We start from the raw sequence: 18,184 nt of genomic DNA on the forward strand, positions 1-18,184 counted from the left end.
GCGGCACTTGGCGCCCCTTCCATCACCCAGAGTGCTATGCAATTTGGCTTTGCTCATGCCCACACATCTGTTTGCAAACCACAGGCCACTGGGGACCTGCAATTCTTGTCCCCTGAGCAGCTGTCACACGCTCTGTCATCTCAGCCTCTTTAAGCCTTTCCCGCAATCTGCCTTGCACAGGCTCACAAGACCTCCATGTATGCTATTTTTTATCCTTAAAGGGCTTGTCAAAGCAGCCCCACGGCCAGAAGCGCTAAGCTGGGGAAAGCCCAGGAGTGGTCCAGACATGACCACTTCCCACATGACTGATGGATGCTGTTACCAGATACTGAGGTGCTGGGAAGTTAAACCGTTTGATGGGAATCTGTCACCAGTAGTTAGCAAATCCCTCTAGAGGGCTACAGATATGACTGACCTCTGAGGACCCAGAGCCAGCTCACGGTCCCAAGTCCGAAAGCAGAGAGTGGTCAAAGGCTTGGAAACTGAGTGTGCCGCGAGACCTGCGTTTGCAGGCATGATCTCAGTCTACTGTGGCTCGGCACCTCAGGCCCCGCCTCTCACTTTTTTACCTCTTGTGCATGGAGTTAGTTGAGGTTGGCAGGGAACCATGAAGATGGTAAGGGACATGAAGATATGATGGTAAGAAAGGATGCCCAATGTTCTATAGCACAGTTGAGTCACCTGGTCTACAACAATTAGGTTAGCATGCCTTATTGGCCAGAAAGGAAGGATTTGAAGGGTCCTGGAACAGAGAAACGGTCACATTTGAGGGGCTGGAAAGGAGAAACCATGCATATTATCATTGCATATTGTGTATGTACATGGCAGTACAGTGTTACAGCCCATAAATGAATACTAATAAGCCAATCTAAAAATAAATAAAGGTAAAAAGGAAAGAAGGCCCGGAGCCCATGCACATCTGATATACCACCTTACCCCAGCCACTCAGGAGAGTGATGGATGGTACAGTGGCCGGAGCGGGTACTGAGACCAGGGTCTTCCACACTAGGACCTAACTATCACTCCTTCCTTCCTCAGACACACATATTTGGGTTGACTTTTGAGGACAGCTGGGGTGTCATACCCCCATATCAGCTTCCTCTAAGGTAATCCCCACTGAAACTCCTCCCCTTGTTCCCTGACCGGGAACGCCTTGGGTCCAGCCCTGTGCAGAGAGGCCCCGTGGCCATGCGGCTTCATTAGTCAGTGGTATCCAACGTGAGAACAGTCCATACAGAGCATGGGAAGAGGGCGGGCATAAGGACTCATCTCAGTATTTTATTATAAAGTCCTAAGTGTGGTCTGGTCCAAAATCCAAAGCTTTTAGAGCACTGACCAAACAAGTGGAAAATTCCACACCTGAAGGCACATTTAAAAATACAGTATAAAAAACAATGACTTCATGAAATTCAAAGGCAAATGTATGGAACTAGAAAATATCATTCTGAGTGAGGTAACCCAATCACAAAAGAACACACATGGTATGTACTCATTGATAAGTGGATATTAGGAAAAAAGTTCGGAATACCCATGATACAACTTACAGACCCATATGAAGGTCAAGAAGATGGAAGACCAAAGTGTGGATGCTTCAGTGCTATTTAGAAAGGGGAATAAAATAATCACGGGAGGCAGAGGAAAGGAGGGATCTAGGAGGGAGAGGAGGGGGAGGGGGAGGGGAAGGGCAGGGTCAGGTGTGGGAGGAGATGGGGAGAAGTAGAGAGGGTCAGGAAATTGAATGGAGGTGTGTAACAGTGGGGGATGGGGAACTGGGGGTAGCCACTCGAAAGTCCCAGATGCTAGGAAAGCAAGAGGCTCCCAGGACTGACCCCACAGGGATGACATTAGCTGAAATACCAAACAAAGGGGAGAGAGAACCTATAGAGACCATATCCAGAGGTTAGGCATGGCCCCCAATTGAGGGAGATGGTTACCCACCCATCTCAAAAATATTAACCCAGAACTGCTCCTGACTAAAGAAAATGTAGGGACAAATTGTGGAGCAGAGACTGAAGAAAAAGGCCATCCACAGACTGCCCTACCTGGGGATCCATCCCATCTGCAGACACCAAACCCAACACCATTGCTGATGCCAGGAAGTGCTTGCTGACAGGAGCCTGGTATGGCTGTCCCCTGAGAGGCTGTGCCAGAGCCTGACCAATACAGATGTGGATGCTCACAGCCAACCATTGGACTGAACACAGGGGAAGTTAGGGGAAGGACTGAAGGAGCTGAAGGGGTTTGCAACCTCATAGAAAGAACAACAATTTCAACCAACCAGACCCCTCCCCCCCAGAGCTCCCAGAGACTAAACCACCAACCAAGGGGTACACATGGAGGGCTCCAGCTGCATATGTAGCAAAGGATGGCCTTGTCAGTCACTAATGGGAGGAGAGACCCTTGGTCCTGTGAAGGCTCGATGCCCCAGTGTAGGGGAATGTGAGGGCAGGGAGATGGGAGTGGGTGGGTGGCTGGGGGAGCACCCTCATGGAAGCATGGGAGAGTGGGGGTGGGATAGGGGGTTTTCAGAGGGGAAACCGGGAAGGGGGATAACATTTGAAATGTAAATAAAGAAAATAACCAAACCAAACCAAACCAAAACCAAAGAGCTATGAGTTCGAGTGGTACCAGAATTTCCTGTTTAAACTTGGATACTATTCTTAACATGTTTCATTATGTATATGTAATAATATGTTATATATGTAAATAATTCCACCTTGTCAAAAACATTCCTTAAGCACATAAGCATCTTGGATGAGGAACAGTCAACCCCTGCTTGTTGAAAGGATCGGGACACACAATGTTCTGCATGAATGTGCCATGAGTCACAGTAGCAAATTAGAAACCGAGGGGCTCTCTGGCCATCCAAGCAGTGATCATTTATTAGGCATTGTCTTAGCTGGGGTTTCTATTGCTGTGAAGAAACACCATGACCAGAAAGCAAGTTGGGGCAGAAAGACTCTAGCTTGTGTCAGGTTGACATAAGACTAACCAGCAGTCATCCATGCCCCTAGCCCAGATCTAAAATATACGACATTAAAACTTTTTAAATTAAGTTGGTTAATTAATAAGTGTGTGTGTGTGTGTTGTACTTGTGAGCATGCATGTGTGTGCATGTATGAAGCCAGAAGCAGATACTGAGCGTCCTCCTCGCTTGTTTTTGTCCTGTTCCCTTGGAACAGGGTTTTCCAGTGAACCTAAGGCTGCTCCCCTCTCCTGCTGGGCTGTCTGGCTAGGGAGCTCCACAGGATCCATCTGTGTCCACCCTGAAATGCTGTGGTTACAGGCGTGACAACTCTGCCTGACTGTCTTCTTTACCTCAGTGCTGGGGATTCAAGCCTCGGTCTTCACATTTATACAGCAAGCACTCTTACCCACTGAGCCATCTTCCCAGCTCCTATTAAAGCACTTTTTTTATGAACAAAAATTTTATTAATACTTACAGCAAATGACATGCTGTCGTGATGGAGGTGTGACAAGGTCAAGCTATCAGTATATTCTGTTAGATGGAACTTTGAAAACACATTTATCTCTCCTACATTTTCTCTCAGAAGTAGACATCTCTAAACACTTCATTGTATAGTTGGCTTTTATATCTGACAGAAATGGTGTCATCCTCTATGCATTACTTTTTAAGCTAATACAATGCATGTGTAAATACATTGTTTCCAGTTGCTGTGGTGAGCCAGGTATTGGAGCTCACACACACAGTTCTCCTGTGGACAGACATCACCAGAGCAGGACTACTGCTTTGCAGGTGTATGCAGCAAGGACCAATTTCACTAAGTGCTTTCACAAATTGGTTCCTGAAATGCACACCCCAACCCCAAAACGTTAAGGGTCTCTGTCACCCATATCCTTGTCAGTATTCGAATTGCCAGACACACTAATTTTTACTGACAGAATGAAGGAGTGTTGGAGTTCCTTTCTTAAATATTTGATAGAATTCACTGTAGAAGACTCCCGGGCCTGGCATTTTCTGTCAAGGGAGAATTTTAATTATAAGTTCAATTTCTTTAATGAAAAAATGGTGTTGTGCAGGTTTTCTCTTTCTTGGGTTATTTTTTGATAAGCTGCAACTTTCAAAAGCATTTGTCCATTCTACGTAAAGTATCAAAGTCTTGGTGTGCTTCTAAAAGCCCCTGTTATCCATTTATTTCCATTCTCTCTCTCTCCCTCTCCCCTCTCTCTCCACCCCCTCCCCGTGTGTGTGTGTGTGTGTGTGTGTGTGTGTGTGTAATTTGAAATTATGTCTCTCCCATTTTTGTTCCTGATATTGGCGACCTGTTCTCTTTCACTCCTGCTCGATCTGTCTGTCTGTCTGTCCATATGTATGTATGTATGTATGTATGTCTCTCTTGTGGTCAGTCTTGGCTAGGAGTTGATTGACTTTATTAACCTTTCCCAAAGAGGATTTCTCTACCATTTGTTTCCCCCATTCTCATAAAATAACGCCCACAAGGACCTGGCACCCTGCACAGGGCATAGCAAGGAGTGGGCACTCAAGAAGCACTTCATATTGCAAAGCAACATTGAAATGTAAACATTTCTGAGCATCATTTAGGCTTCCTAAGACCCAGCACCAGCAGCAGACAGACAGTGATGCTGTTGACTGGAGGCTGACCACGGATGGGGCTCCCTTCAAATTTACACGGTCACTATCTCCATGACCAGCCCAACACCTGATGTCTCATCAACACGTCAACACTCCTTGATCTCTCTGGAACCACAGTGCCTCTCCTAGCGTCTCAGCCTCATTGTGATATATAGAGGAGTTCATCTTTAACCCCGGGAGGGCTCGTGTTTGCAAATGCACACCCTTGTGAATACCCAACAACTGCTCACTCCGTGCAGGGGAACGCTGCCGCTGAGACAACTGAAGAAAGACTGACACGCCCAGGGTGCTGCTCAGAGCAGTCATGGCTTCAAGTGGTGGACCGAGAACAGACAGGATGGGGTCTGAGGATCATTAGCATAGTTGCTTCTCTGTTCTCCTGTCTCCTTTTTAGTTCTTTTGGAGGTGTTTACATGCCGTCGCTGCTGTTTGGCATTCTAAATCCTGAGAAGAAGCTCCTGTTTTCATGCTTAAATGCTAGCAATTGTTTGTCAGATTTACAGACCCTAGAATACCTGATGTCCTGTGTAACAGCCCTTAGATGGATCAACAAACACAAGGTTTGGCTGGAGCTGATGTTCCCAGGAGGATGGAGGATAAAAACGTTGGCAAAGGCCGGGCAGCGGTGGCACACATCTTTAATTCCAGCACTCAGAAGGCAGGGGCAGGTGAATCTCGGTGAGTTCAAGGCCAGCCTGTTCTATAAAGCAAGTGCTAGGACAGTCAAGGCTAACACAGAGAAACCATGTCTCAAATACAAAACCGAACAGAATAACAAGCAACTAAACCAACCAAACAAACAACAAACAAACAGGATGACAAAGACCCTGCACCTCTCCTCCTCTTCCTCCCTATAAAGTAGCGGTGCTCAACCTGTGGGTTCTGACCAATCTGGAGTTGTATGCCAGATATCCTGCCGAGCAGTTATTTACATTATGACTTATAACATTAGAAGAATTACAGTCATAAAGCAGTAACAAAATAATTTTATGGCTGGAGGTCACCACACCATGAGGAACTCTGTTAAAGGGTTGCAGCATCAGGACGGCTGAGAGCCACTGCTCTGTCCTTGAGAGCGGAGGTGTCTGGATGGAGCATTGAGGAAGCAGCTTTCCGGTATCTTTAGGAACTGCTTCCTAAACTGCCTGATTCTTTCGTACTAACTGAGTCTCTTGAATATCAGCTTTTAAGTGGCACACTTATTCCAGTAACGCCCTCAATAATTCATTCAGTAAAAATAAATACTGAATAGTGAGACACGGCAAATATTCCATAGTGGCTTTGTGTATGTGTGTGGTATGTGTGTATTTTATGTTGAGACAGGGTTTCTCTGTATAGCCCTGGCTATCCTGGAACTCACTCTGTAGACCAGGCTGGCCTCGAACTCAGAAATCTGCCTGCCTCTGCCTCCCAAGTGCTGGGATTAAAGGTGTGCACCACCACTGCCCGGCAGAGTACACTATTATTATTTATTTATTTATTTATTTATTTATTTTATGTGAGTACACTGTAGCTGTCTTCAGACATTCCAAAAGAGGGTGTCAGATCTTGTTATGGATGGTTGTGAGCCACCATGTGGTTGCTGGGATTTGAACTCAGGACCTTCGGAAGAGTAGTCGGTGCTTTTAACCACTGAGCCATCTCATCAGCCCCTACACTATTCTTTATGAAATTTTCCCAAGTACCAAGGCTAGTGATGTCTCCAAGTCCCCATCTTAACAAGTTTAAGAAAGAAATTCAAGTATTTTACAACCAGCCAATCAGTCCTTCAAGAATCAGGGATACAGAGAGAACAAAACCGAGAAACACCCGTCATACACTCTTCTTAAAGAAACTGTTACAAGCTAAACTTGGGCAGGCGAGGGATGATACCAGGCCCTCTAGCAAAAATCATGTATTAGCAATCTGAAATTGAGCACCACTGTGGCCTAGCTCTAAAGCACCCAACCGTCATCCCCTCTTGAAAGCCACGCCCTGGAGAGTGGGTGGGAATTTTCGCTTTCCTCTAGCTGGTGAATTATATCAAAGGCAATAGAAAGTTGTGTCCATGGTTACCTGATGTTGATGTTTTGCTCTGTCTGGGTGTTGCCCTGTGATCTTTCTTCACTAGCTTAGTAGAGTAAATGGTCATGGTGAAGGCTCCCATGTGACAAGGAACTAGAGGTGGCTCCTGGAAACTGTGGGTGACTACTGAAAGTTGAAGGTGTCTTCCAGAGTTTGTGTGTTGATTCCCTCTCCAATGCAGAAGGAGAGGCCTAATGAGAGGTGAGCAGGTCATGGGGGCGGGGGAGGGGAGGGTGTCCACTCTAGCCAGCACCAGCTCTGAGCCAGCTGTGGGTGATCATGAGCACAGGCTGCTTTAATCCAACCGCTGCCGACAAGCTGTTATGCAGCAATAGCTAACCCATATAACAGTATCAAAGCAGAATGCATCATGGCCGAGTGGGATTGGTTTTAGGGATGCAGGGATGATCAAGGACTAAGATGCCACCAGATTTCCCTCACCTTTGTCCCAGATCTGAAATTAGAGAATCCCCTAATGTGACTCACTGTCCTAACAGTGCCAAGGAGAAATTACATACTGCTCTATGAATACACGATTCAATAACAACATTTCCAATAACATAGGGATGAATGACTTGTGTCAGAGTGTACCCCAGAGGCCACGTGTCAGACACTTTACCCTCAGTACTAAATGTACAGAGGTCTGAGGCTGAGGCCTGGTGGTCCTTGTCTTTACTCCCAGCATGTGGGAGGCAGAAGCAAGTGAATCTCTGTGAATCTGAGGTCACTTTGCTCTACAGATTGAGTCCCAGGCCAGCTCAGGTCTACACAGTGAGACCCTATTATTAAGACAAAAGTGAGGTAGGTGACCCAGTGGTGGCACACGCCTGTAATCCCAGCACTCTGGGAGGCAGAGGCAGGCAGATTTCTGAGTTCGAGGCCAGCCTGGTCTACAGAGTGAGTTCCAGGACAGCCAGGGCTACACAGAGAAACCCTGTCTCGGAAAAACTAAATCCAAAAAAACCAAAAACAAAAACAAAAAAAACCAAAAACAAAGCCACGTGTGTTCTGCTCTTACAAAGAGCTGTCATTCTTGTAGGATGGGTTAGGTTGCTCTAGAGTGGGTCATTAGAAAAGTCAACTTGGCTGCCCTGCCCCTTCTCTCTCTCACCTTTCCTCCTCCTGCTGAGGGATGAGAAGGCACAACCGCCCTTACAAATGCAATCCCTTCATTGTGGACTCTCTAGCCTTCAGACCTGGAACCAAATACACAGCTGCTGTTTACAGTTTCCTCAGTGTCTGGTAGTCTATAAAGAAGCAGAAAATGAACTAAGGCATCTCCTTCATATCTCCCTCCCTGTCATCCTTAAAATTTGCATCTTTCATAGCCTCAGGGCAAGGTAAAGATGCCCATTGCAGCCAAGATTCAATATTGAACTGGAGCACTGGTTTGTTTGTTGTTCGTGTGTCTGTGTGTGCATGTGCCACCGAGCGCAGGTGACCTCACAGGTCAGAAGAGGGCATTGGGTCCCCAGAGCTAGAATTACAGGGCTTCTGAACCCCTGTTATGGGTGCTGGGCACTTAACCTGTGTCCTCTGAAACAGCAGAGTTACTCCCAAGCGCTGAGCCGTGTTGTTTCTCTAGCCCCAACTGAAAGTATTTAGCTAGTCTAATTAGATGGAAGTAATAAATACCTAAAAATTAGTAAAGAAAAATGAGACTGTTGAGACGTAGACACGGTATACCCAAGCTATGCACAGAGCAGTTACAAAACAGAGGAGAAAACTGAAAGTGGTAGGAAAACATAACACATGCAGGGGAAATAACCAGTTAGGAGAGACAGTGGAAGGGAGAAATAGTTATAACAACAACTAGCCAGGTGAAGGTCTCCTGGATAAAGAGATGTAAAAACCCTGTTCAAGGACAGCCTCACCTGTGGGCGCGGCCTGGAGACAGAAAAACATCTATGATTCTTATGGTTCAGCTGCATAAAGACGTAGATTTTTCCAGAAGCTGATGGAGAAAGGCGGCTGAGAAGAAAACCAAGCTGGTGATGTGTTTGTCTTTCGAGGGCAAGGACAAGGACTGGAGTCTGATCCTTGGAACTTACTTTCTCAAAGCTAAGCATAATGGCGTAAGCTCCCATTTATTTATTTATTTATTTATTTATTTATTTATTTATTTATTTATTTATTATTTATTTAGCAGAGCCTGCTGGCACGCACCTCTCATCTTGCTGCTAGGGAGGCACCGACTAGGCACATCCTTAGGGCTCACATGCCAGACATCCCAGATTAACTGGCAAGCTCTAGGTTTGCCTTAAGAATAGTAGGACAGAGGGTGCCTAAGGAATAATACCCAGGGCTATCCTTTGGCCTACACCCTCCCACACACACTTATGCACCTGCACACTGAAACATGCACACACTGTGAACACACGAACACGCTCCAACTTCATATATCATAAACACTCTGGAATAGCTAGGAAACCCTGGAAATGACAGGTGGCAGCCGTGAGCCCTGCCAGGCTCAGAAAGACAGCAAGGAGAGACTTTTTGTTCAACTGTTCTCCTCTGTACCATGATACTGAATAGACTTTTTCTTCCCTTTGGATAGAAATAAATAAAATAAAGAAATATTTTGATTAATTAAAGATAAACACAAGCTCACAAACGTCTGTAACTCTAACTTCAAGGAATCCAACACGTCCTTTGGCTGCCACATAAGCACACACACACACACACACACACACACGACACATACATATAAAATAAAAATTTTTTAAAAGACTAAAAAAAAAAATCAAAAGCCTGGAATAGAAATCAGAGGTCCACCCACAGAACGCAAATAAAATAAACTAGGGTACAGCCACGTAGTAGAATAATATATAGTAGTGAAAAAGAACTAGAAAGGTCTCTATAGACTGGAAGATCTGGTTTTTAGGTAGAATTTTTGTCACAGTACAAAGGGGGATGCAACAGATACTAATATAATGTATAAATGGCATTTGGTAAACAGGACATAGATAAGTAATCTAGGAACTATTTAAAATGGTTACCACTGATATGGAATGGGGACAAAGGCACGGGGATGAGCTGTACTTCTAAATAACTTCTAAATACAGTATAATAGAGCTTTTATGAAGTTGTGGCCTTTGAGCCATAAAAATATTTTACAGATTCAAAAATAAAATTGCCACACCAAGGATGTGCAAAACCAGGCACTAGAAATTCATGAAACTAAAACTAAATCATACTGGAAAATGACCCACAGAGCTCTGGGTGTGCACCCAACGACATCTGAGACCTTAGGTAGTAGTTTGGGGTGGGTAGCAGTTGGTGCATTTCATTCTGAAACCTTATCTGTGTGTCTTCTAGGGTTTAGAAAAACGATTAAATCTAACTGATGATTTGGGGATAAGGTTCTCACTATGAGAAAAGAAACAGAAATATGAATTTTTAGTTTGTTTTTAAAGACGATTTGATTGGGGCACCCTGACAGAGTCTAAATTCAATGACACCAGGATAGCCATGGGCACACCCAACCTAGATGGTGGTTTCTTGGCTTCTCAATTTCCACTTAAAGGAATAAAGGCCTCGATGGGAAACGGCCAACTCCATGTTTGGTTAAGGACAAATCCAGCATGCTGAGACACCTGATGACAAGTCAGAAGGTTGCAGAAGTCTTCTGCAACCCCGCCCGCACTCACGCGCCCCCTGCTGGACTAGAGTGGGAAAGCACTTGAATTAAAACTAGGCTCCCTTTCTACCTGAGCCCTCAACTTGCTATAAGCCTCTTTGGGGCTTTGGTTTTGCCAGGATGAAGGTCTTTAAGTGGCCATGCCACCAGGGCGGATAGGCACAACACTCTCAACTATCTCCACACCCCTGATCTCTTAGGCCAGTCTGGGTTCTCTCTGTCTGGCCACGCTAACCCTGCTTCCTCTCTGCCCCCTGCACAGCTCTTCAACTTCCATTAAATCTTTCCTTCTACAAGTCAAACTCCAAACCTCCGAGGACTGCCCACTGCACCCAGAAGGACATCGTAGCCTCAGTCCTGCTGACTTAGCCGGTTCAAAGCCCTTCTCATCCATGACCCGCACTTGCCCCAGGGCTGTTGCACCTGTTCAGCCCGTTCCCGTGGGCTCCTCTTTTGATTTACAGCACAGAGATCTCTAGCCAGGCACAGGCACAGGCATCCTCTCTGACCTGGTCCAGGCTCTGTCCCACTCCCTGCCTCTCGAACCCATTACCCCATTTTATTGACCTTCTAGAAATGATCTGCTGAAACGGCTTCAGATTTTCCCTAGGTAGCTATCTGCCCTCACAGCAGTGTGGGAACAGTGCTCAGGCTAGGGAGCTGGCTGCACACAGTAGGCGATCAGTAAACACAGCATTCTTAGGGCACCTGGCAGAGTGGCTGGGGTAGGAGCTGGAACCTCGCCTCTGTTACTTCATGGGCAGAGCAAGTCCTCTCCCCCTCTGAGTCTGTTTACTTGACTGTGAGATGGAAACACAGCTCTGCGCATCAGGTGGGTCTTCTTCCCTCGACCCCTCTTGGCCGCTCTTGCCTGTCCTACAGCCGCAGGAGGGGGTCAGTTGGAGTGCAAGGGACTCCATCACCTCACCATCTAAGCTCCTGGGCAGACAGCTGCGTTCCGAGCACCCACTTCTCCCCAGAGCTTCTCTGTCGCTTTCCTTGACACCCCCCCTCCCCTGCTCCCTGCCACTGCCTGAGGGACACACATGGAGCCCCAGCAGATGCCATGACCCTACAGACCCTCATGGGCACACTGGTCCTATGATTCCCACAAGGCCAAGGCTCTTGTCACCTTTCCCATGCAAATCGCAGGTCAACTTAGCTGTGCCCGTTTCAGAGCCAGGGAAACTGAGACCCATGTGGGAGGAGACTATGGGCCCAAGCTGGCTTTTTCTGCCACTAGCCTGTATATGGAGGTGGTCTCCTTCCAGCGGCTGGGGGCGTGCCCTTCGCTGAGTCCCCAGCCTCCAGCCGCTGCAGGGCATCTCCACCCCGGGGACCCCCGCGCCCGCCCTGTGCCTTAGAGAGGTGTGTGTATGGGGGCTGGGGGGACTCCCGCGCCATTCGGCCCCGTGTCTTCCACCTCCCCGCCACCCGCGCCGCGGCTCCGGCCACGCGCACTGTCCCCCCCGCGCGCACCTTGCCCCGGGTCAGCCCCGCGCGTGCCCGCCCGCGGCCCGATCAGCGGTCCCCGCCCACGTCACTGCCGCGCCCCACAGGCGGACCTCGCTGCGCCCCGCACGCCCTTGTCCGCAGCTCAGGTGTGGCTCCCGACCGCGCGTAACTCACCGGCTCCCGGCGCTCCGGCAGCCCGGGCCCGGCCCATCGGCAGCGCCCGCCGCGCCCGCCGCAGCCGCTGCACGGTGGACTGGGCGCTGCCTGCTCGCCCGCTTGCAGCCCGCCGCGATCCCGCGCGCAGCCCGCCCGTGCGCCTGGCCCGGCTGGAGCAGCGCGAAGCCCCCTCGCGGCCGCACGGGGAAGCGCGGGTGGAGCCGCCCGAGTCCGCGCAATGCAACGATGTCCACTGCCCTCCCTGTCCACTCTGCATGCCGCCCCCTTGCCCAAGCCTCTCCTCTGCTCCCAGCTCCCGGGATCAAGGCCCAATATCCAGGAGTGCGCTCAGGGCGCTCTATGCGATTCGTCTCCCCTCGATTGAGGAAAGTCCGGCGCGCGCGCGTGCTAAAACTGCTCCTGTGGTGCCCTCCCTAGCCTAGACGCTGAGGCCTCTGCACTTAAACTGCCCCCAGGCCATACCTCTTCTCGGGACCAGCCTCTGTCATCCTGAAACCTAATTTACACTTCTTCAAGGCTAAGTCCTGGCCTTTCTTCTGGGCTCTCCTACAACAGTCACTGAACTTTGGGCGGTCAGTGTCCCCGAGTCCTATTGGCACAGGTAAGTATCAAAAGGATGGTGAAGACTGCACACACCCTCCTCCCTATCGTGAGGGACATAGAAGAAAATCAGCTGTTTCATGGTTCTGGAAGCACTGGGATGCTAGAAAGATAGAGGGCACTCATCATTTTAAGTGAAAAGGAGCCAACACAGGGCCTGGTGACCTTCTGCCCTGGGCTCCATCCAGGCATGTCTGTCTCACTGCGGAGGTCAGGACATCTGTCTTCTGCTTCGGCAGAGCCTCCTGATGAATTGTGGCAGAAACCCAACTCAATTCACTCAAGCAGAATTTATTGGTTATTAAAACAGGAAAAAAAAATGTTGATTCCTGGGGTAGTTAAATCACAGTCGTTGAATCTTTAGCGGGGAGAGTGCTGGGAGCCAAGGAGGAAGGGAGCAGGGCTGGAGTGACTTCCATACTAGGAAGAAGGGGGTAGATCTTGTCCTTGAGTGCAGCCCTAGGGACAAAGCTAGCCCCAGCTCGGCCCAAAGCATCCCCAGCAGGAGGTGATGGTACATCCCCAAACGCTTTGGCTCCTAAGAAGCCCCCTGCCTTGGTTGTCCAAGGGCAACCAAGTGATCCAGGGCAGGAGAACTTGGTAGGAGTGGGGGCTTCCAGGTTGGTGAGGGGTGAAGGATGAGGGGTGAGGGGGAAGTTTCCCAGGGGTAGCTCTTGGGTAGGTAATAGTTGTGAGGTTTCTGAGGAACCCTTTCCCAGCAGGTGGTGAGACTGCATGGCCAAAGGAAATCTTGGTAGATTCTTGAAGACAGCTAGCAAGTGCAGTCTGGAGTTGGGTCCTTGGGGGGTAAAAGGAGACCCTTGGGTTTCAGTGGCCATAGACACCCTGTGTAGGGTCCTCAACAGCATTCTGCCTCAGCCTTGGCATAAATGCATCAGGTGACTCAGGGAAGCCTGACAACCTGCAAGGTGACCAAACAGGATCACCAATAAAATGCAAGAACAAAGATGACAGAGCTTTGGGCTCCAGCCAATTCACTTTATTAGCAGAGCCCATAAACTGTCCATTCTTGAGTCTGGTGAAAGCCCTCCAATGTTACTACAAGGGCAGAGCACTAGGAGAAAGTCACCCTACAGTCAGTCACAAGGAGGTGTGTGTGTGTGTGTGTGTGTGTGTGTGTGACAATCTCTTACTGTTTACACACCAGGATCCGGCCTTCCCACAGAGTCTGGGTGAGGACTGGGGAGAAGAAGGAATTGGGAACACGCATATGTGTATATATGTGCAGTATGAGCCTGCACATACTAAATGTATGCAGTATGTGATTTGTGGTGGTGTTTATGCTGTACACATGCCTGCAAAACATTTGGATGTGATATGTAACCAGCATGTGACACATCATGTACATTATGTACGTGACTGAGGGTAATGTGTGAAGCATTGGGTGTGTGTGTGTGTGTGATGTATGTGTGGAGTAAGTATGGGCCTGGATGTAGGTGGGATGGGTTCCCAGCACCATCATGACACTGGCCCCTAAATAAAGGATGCTATCTCAGATGGGATCCTGGCAATGGAACCTGAGATAAGATTGAAGGTTGCTGAGGTAGAAGGAGATTCCAGGGAGCCAGGGCTAGAGCAGGAAAGAGGGACAGTTTATAAAGGACACATTGTTAGGATGGTGACCATCATGGCCAACTAAAGCCTGTCTTTCTTCTTGGAGACTCTGTGGGAACTGTACTGATGTAGATGGTTGAGATTACAGAGGGTACAGAACCTATCCGCCACACTAAGCCACAGGCAGTACCTTTTCCAGTTTGTGCATGTCTGAGGTTGACTCCAGGGTTGGGGCAGTTTCTGCATCCCTGTTGGGCCACGGCTATTTGCATATCTATGGTTATCAGTAGAATCAGAAGCACAGAGATGGGCAAGCCTCTGAGTCCCAGACATTGGCCTGCATCCTTTTCCAAGGCAGAAGGCTGCCTTCCTGTGAGGTGCAAGGCTGACTGCCTTAGTATGGTGAGACTATAAAATGTCCCCTGTTATATCAGTCTCTTGGTCCCCAGATGCTGGTCCTACTTTGGAGGCTGTGACATCTGAGGAGGAAGAACCCAGCCGAGGGTGTACACCACTGAGGCATTCATTCGCAGGTTATTCCAGGACCTGGGGTCTGGTCCGCTCCCACTGCCTGTGATGAGGTCAGGTTCCTCATCACACACTCCTGCCATGATGATGCTCTGTCCAAGGACAAAGTGACCATGGCCCAAGCCTTCAGAAACCATGAGCTGACATGAGTAATCCCTTCCCTTTTGTTGCTGTCCGCTTGTTCATGATAATGAGAAAGAGTATTTGCTGTTGCTAACCCTGATGATGTGGTCTTCAGGCCTTTGGAAGTGGTTGTGGGGGAAATGTGAACACTTTGGAAAAGCAGGCTAGAGAGCTTTGAAGCATTGTATGCTTATCTTAACTAGCAGTTATGGTGGGAACTCAGGAGATTAGAACTCCATTGGGAATGCAGAAGACTGCTCTTGAGACTTCAGACAGGCACAGGTACAGTGCTGGGAACTGAACCAAGGTAGCTCATGTCTGGCAAAGAACTTCTCTGTATATTTCTACATCCTGAGACTTTATGGGAGACAGAGTTTAAAGGTAATGAAACTAATTCTCTCTTTCTCTCCCTCCCTCCTTCCCTCCCTTCCTCCTTCCTTTTCTCTCCCTTTCTCTCTCTCACTCCCTCCTTCCTTCCATCTTTTTTCTTTTTTTGAGGTGCTAAGGATTGAAACCAAGGCCTTGTACATACTAAGTAAGTACCCTACCACTGAACTGTATCCACAATCCTTTTCCCCCATGAAAACATTTTTTTTTTGAGATAGGGTATAGTGGTTTGGCCCCCATACATTCATGAGTTTGAATGCTTGGCCCTCAGGGAGTAATACTTTCAGGAGTTGTGTCCTCATTGGAATATCTGTGGCCTTATTGAAGGAAAGCACGTCACTGTGAGAGCTTTGACAGTCTCTTCTTGGTTACTTTTGGGTGAAGATGTAGAACTCTCCACTCTTCCAATGCCATGTCTCACCGCACACTGCCATGCTTCCTGCCGTGATAATGGCCTAAACCTCTGAAACAGTAAGCTAGCCCCAGTTAAATGTTGTCCTTTATTAGCATTGTCTTGGCTATGGTGTCTCTTCACAGCAATGGAAACCTAAACTAAGACAGGGTTTCACTGTTGCCCAGTGGTTGCCCAGGCTAGTCTTGAACTTATTCTGTAGCCCTGGAAAAATCTTAAATTCACGATCCTCCTGCCTCAGCTTCCTGAGTAGCTGAGAGGACTCTGGAACTAGAACTGGCTTTCCAGGGGAAATGTAAATACAACACATGTACAAATTGTGGCATGGTTGTAACTAGCTGCTTTTAGCCACATTTACAATGAGAATCAGGAGTAAAAGAGATTTGAAAATATACATCCTTCCTAGGCAAGATGGGGCACCCCCTTAATGCCAGCACTCAAGAGGTAGAGGCAGGCAGATCCCTGAGTCTGAAGCCTAGTCTACATACTAAGGTACATACTACATAGTCAGGGTTATGTAGAGAGACCATATCTAAAAATAAATAATAAAGAAAGAACAGAATAGAGTAGAATAGAAAAGAAAAAAGAAAGATGGAGAAAATGTGCACAGAAAGAAGCATATTTAAAGTTGAGGACAAGAAGGGGTTGGTCGTTAAAGAGATTGGCGCCATTAAAAATAATCCAAACACTTGTACCTTGAAAGCTATGGTAGAGCCCTAGTCTGTTCTCCAAAAGTCCCCCATCTGTCTGTCTCTCCATTATCTGTCCATTGGTCTGTCCATCATCCATTTGTCTGTCGTGAGGTGAACATGCTCCTGCACTATAATGTTCTGCCAAGTACAAAGGACCATGTAACCATGAACTTCCCAGAATCCTCAAAACCTTGATACCGAATAAATAATTACTCCTCTAAAGTTGTTTTTTTTCCCTTCAGATATTCTGTCATAGCATCAAAGAGCATGACTAATACAGAGATTCTGGAAGTTAATACGTCCTTATGCTTGTATTCAAAACTAGCCTTGAGCCATTCTATGATCAATAATAGCAAGACTTGTGCCAATAATCTCAAATTGTAGATTTCCATAATGGCATTAAAGGGCACATAAAAATATCAGGAAAGGGATGGGGAGGATTGGAGAGAGAAGAGGAAGAGGAGGGAAAGGTTTCATGTTTTAGTACTTTTGTGTGTGTTATGTGGGGCTGGGACATTGAGGCTAAATTCTCCCTAATGCTGAATTCTGAAAACTGCAGGGCTGTGTGCAAGAGCCTCTCTTCTCAGATATTGAGAGCTGCATTAAATCCTCTCATCTCCCAGGGCTTCGGAGACCAGGACCCTGGGGAGGGGACATGGAAATGCAACAGGCAACCCATGCAGACCATAGAAGGGCAGCGAATGGGCCCTGAGAAGGCACTATCACTTTTCGCCTGGTGGGAACCCTTAGCACTTCTGAGCCTGGCAGAGCACGAGAATGCCATCCTAGGTTCTGGTAGGAAGCCACTGCCAGAGAAACAGGAAAACCTCCAGAGACTCTGGAATTTTTGCAGAGTAAAGCAGCCAACTTGGAGACTATGGACACAGGGTTGCCAAAAGAAGGCCTATCTCCACAACAAGACAGTAGCCCAAGTTTGCGGGTGTGTGGATGAAGAAAAACTCTCCTGTGAGCAAAGCTCTGCTTCCTACAGTTGAGGTTTTGGAGGCTCTGGGAACAGAGCACTTGGGTTCATTCAGATTGGCACCAATGCTTGACTGGACTGAGGTGATCCACCGGCTCCAATGTGTCAAACAGAGGGAAGGGAGGGAGGGAGGGGGCTGCCACTAGTGAGAGAAAAGAGCGCATGGAGCCTGCACTTAAACAAAAAACAAAAAGCCACAATGTTTGGTGCACTATAAAAGAGTTAATAGGAATGGGGATACAGCACATTTGTTAGAACTCTTGACTAATGTAGGTTCAACAACCAGCACAAAAAATGAAGAAGAAGAAGAAGAAGAAGAAGAAGAAGAAGAAGAAGAAGAAGAAGAAGAAGAAGAAGAAGAGGAGGAGGAGGAGGATGAGGAGGATGAGGAGGACGAGGAGGAGGACGAGAAGGAGGAGAAGGAGGAGGAGGAGGAGAAGGAGGGAGAGGAGGAGGAGGAGGGTTGCAACTCCAGCTCTAGGGGATCTGATGCCCTCCTCTGGACTTTGTGGGTCCTCACATTCACATGCACATATCCACACATGACACACACACACACACACACACAATTTAAATATAAATCCCAAAAAAGTAATTTCACAAAGAAAGTATTTACATGCCAATAAATATATAAAAGAGTTTTAACTTGAAGTTATTGCTCTTCAGCTTTCTAATGCTGTGTGATGTTACAGACTATCACTTAAAAGGAGGAAAGGTTTATCTGGCTTATCATCAGAGGTGTCCCCCGACAGCCATTTTGTCCTATTGCTTTGGACCTATGGTGAAGCTGAGTATTATGGTATACACACGTGCAGGAAGAAGCTGCCTCTACCTCTCGGCATCCAGGAAGCAGAAAGACAGGAAGGAGCTGGGTCTTGTGCCCCATCTCCTAGAGCTCCATTGCTTCCTCCCAGCAACATACAGGTTTGCACTC

At 47.7% G+C, this 18,184-nt stretch overlaps 1 protein-coding gene across 1 annotated transcript in view; it reads right to left on the reverse strand.

Annotated features, from left to right (window-relative positions):
• Positions 1-12,080, reverse strand: part of Rasgef1c (RasGEF domain family member 1C) — an 80,709-nt gene extending 68,629 nt beyond the window's left edge. The window contains exon 1 of the mRNA XM_052196576.1: positions 11,949-12,080. The gene's annotated coding sequence lies outside the window, so the exon portion shown is untranslated. The remainder of the gene's footprint in view (positions 1-11,948) is intronic.
• Between the last annotated feature and the right edge of the window lie 6,104 nt (positions 12,081-18,184).

This window comes from Apodemus sylvaticus, chromosome 10 (genome assembly GCF_947179515.1).
Source record: "Apodemus sylvaticus chromosome 10, mApoSyl1.1, whole genome shotgun sequence".
Lineage (NCBI taxonomy): Eukaryota > Metazoa > Chordata > Mammalia > Rodentia > Muridae > Apodemus > Apodemus sylvaticus.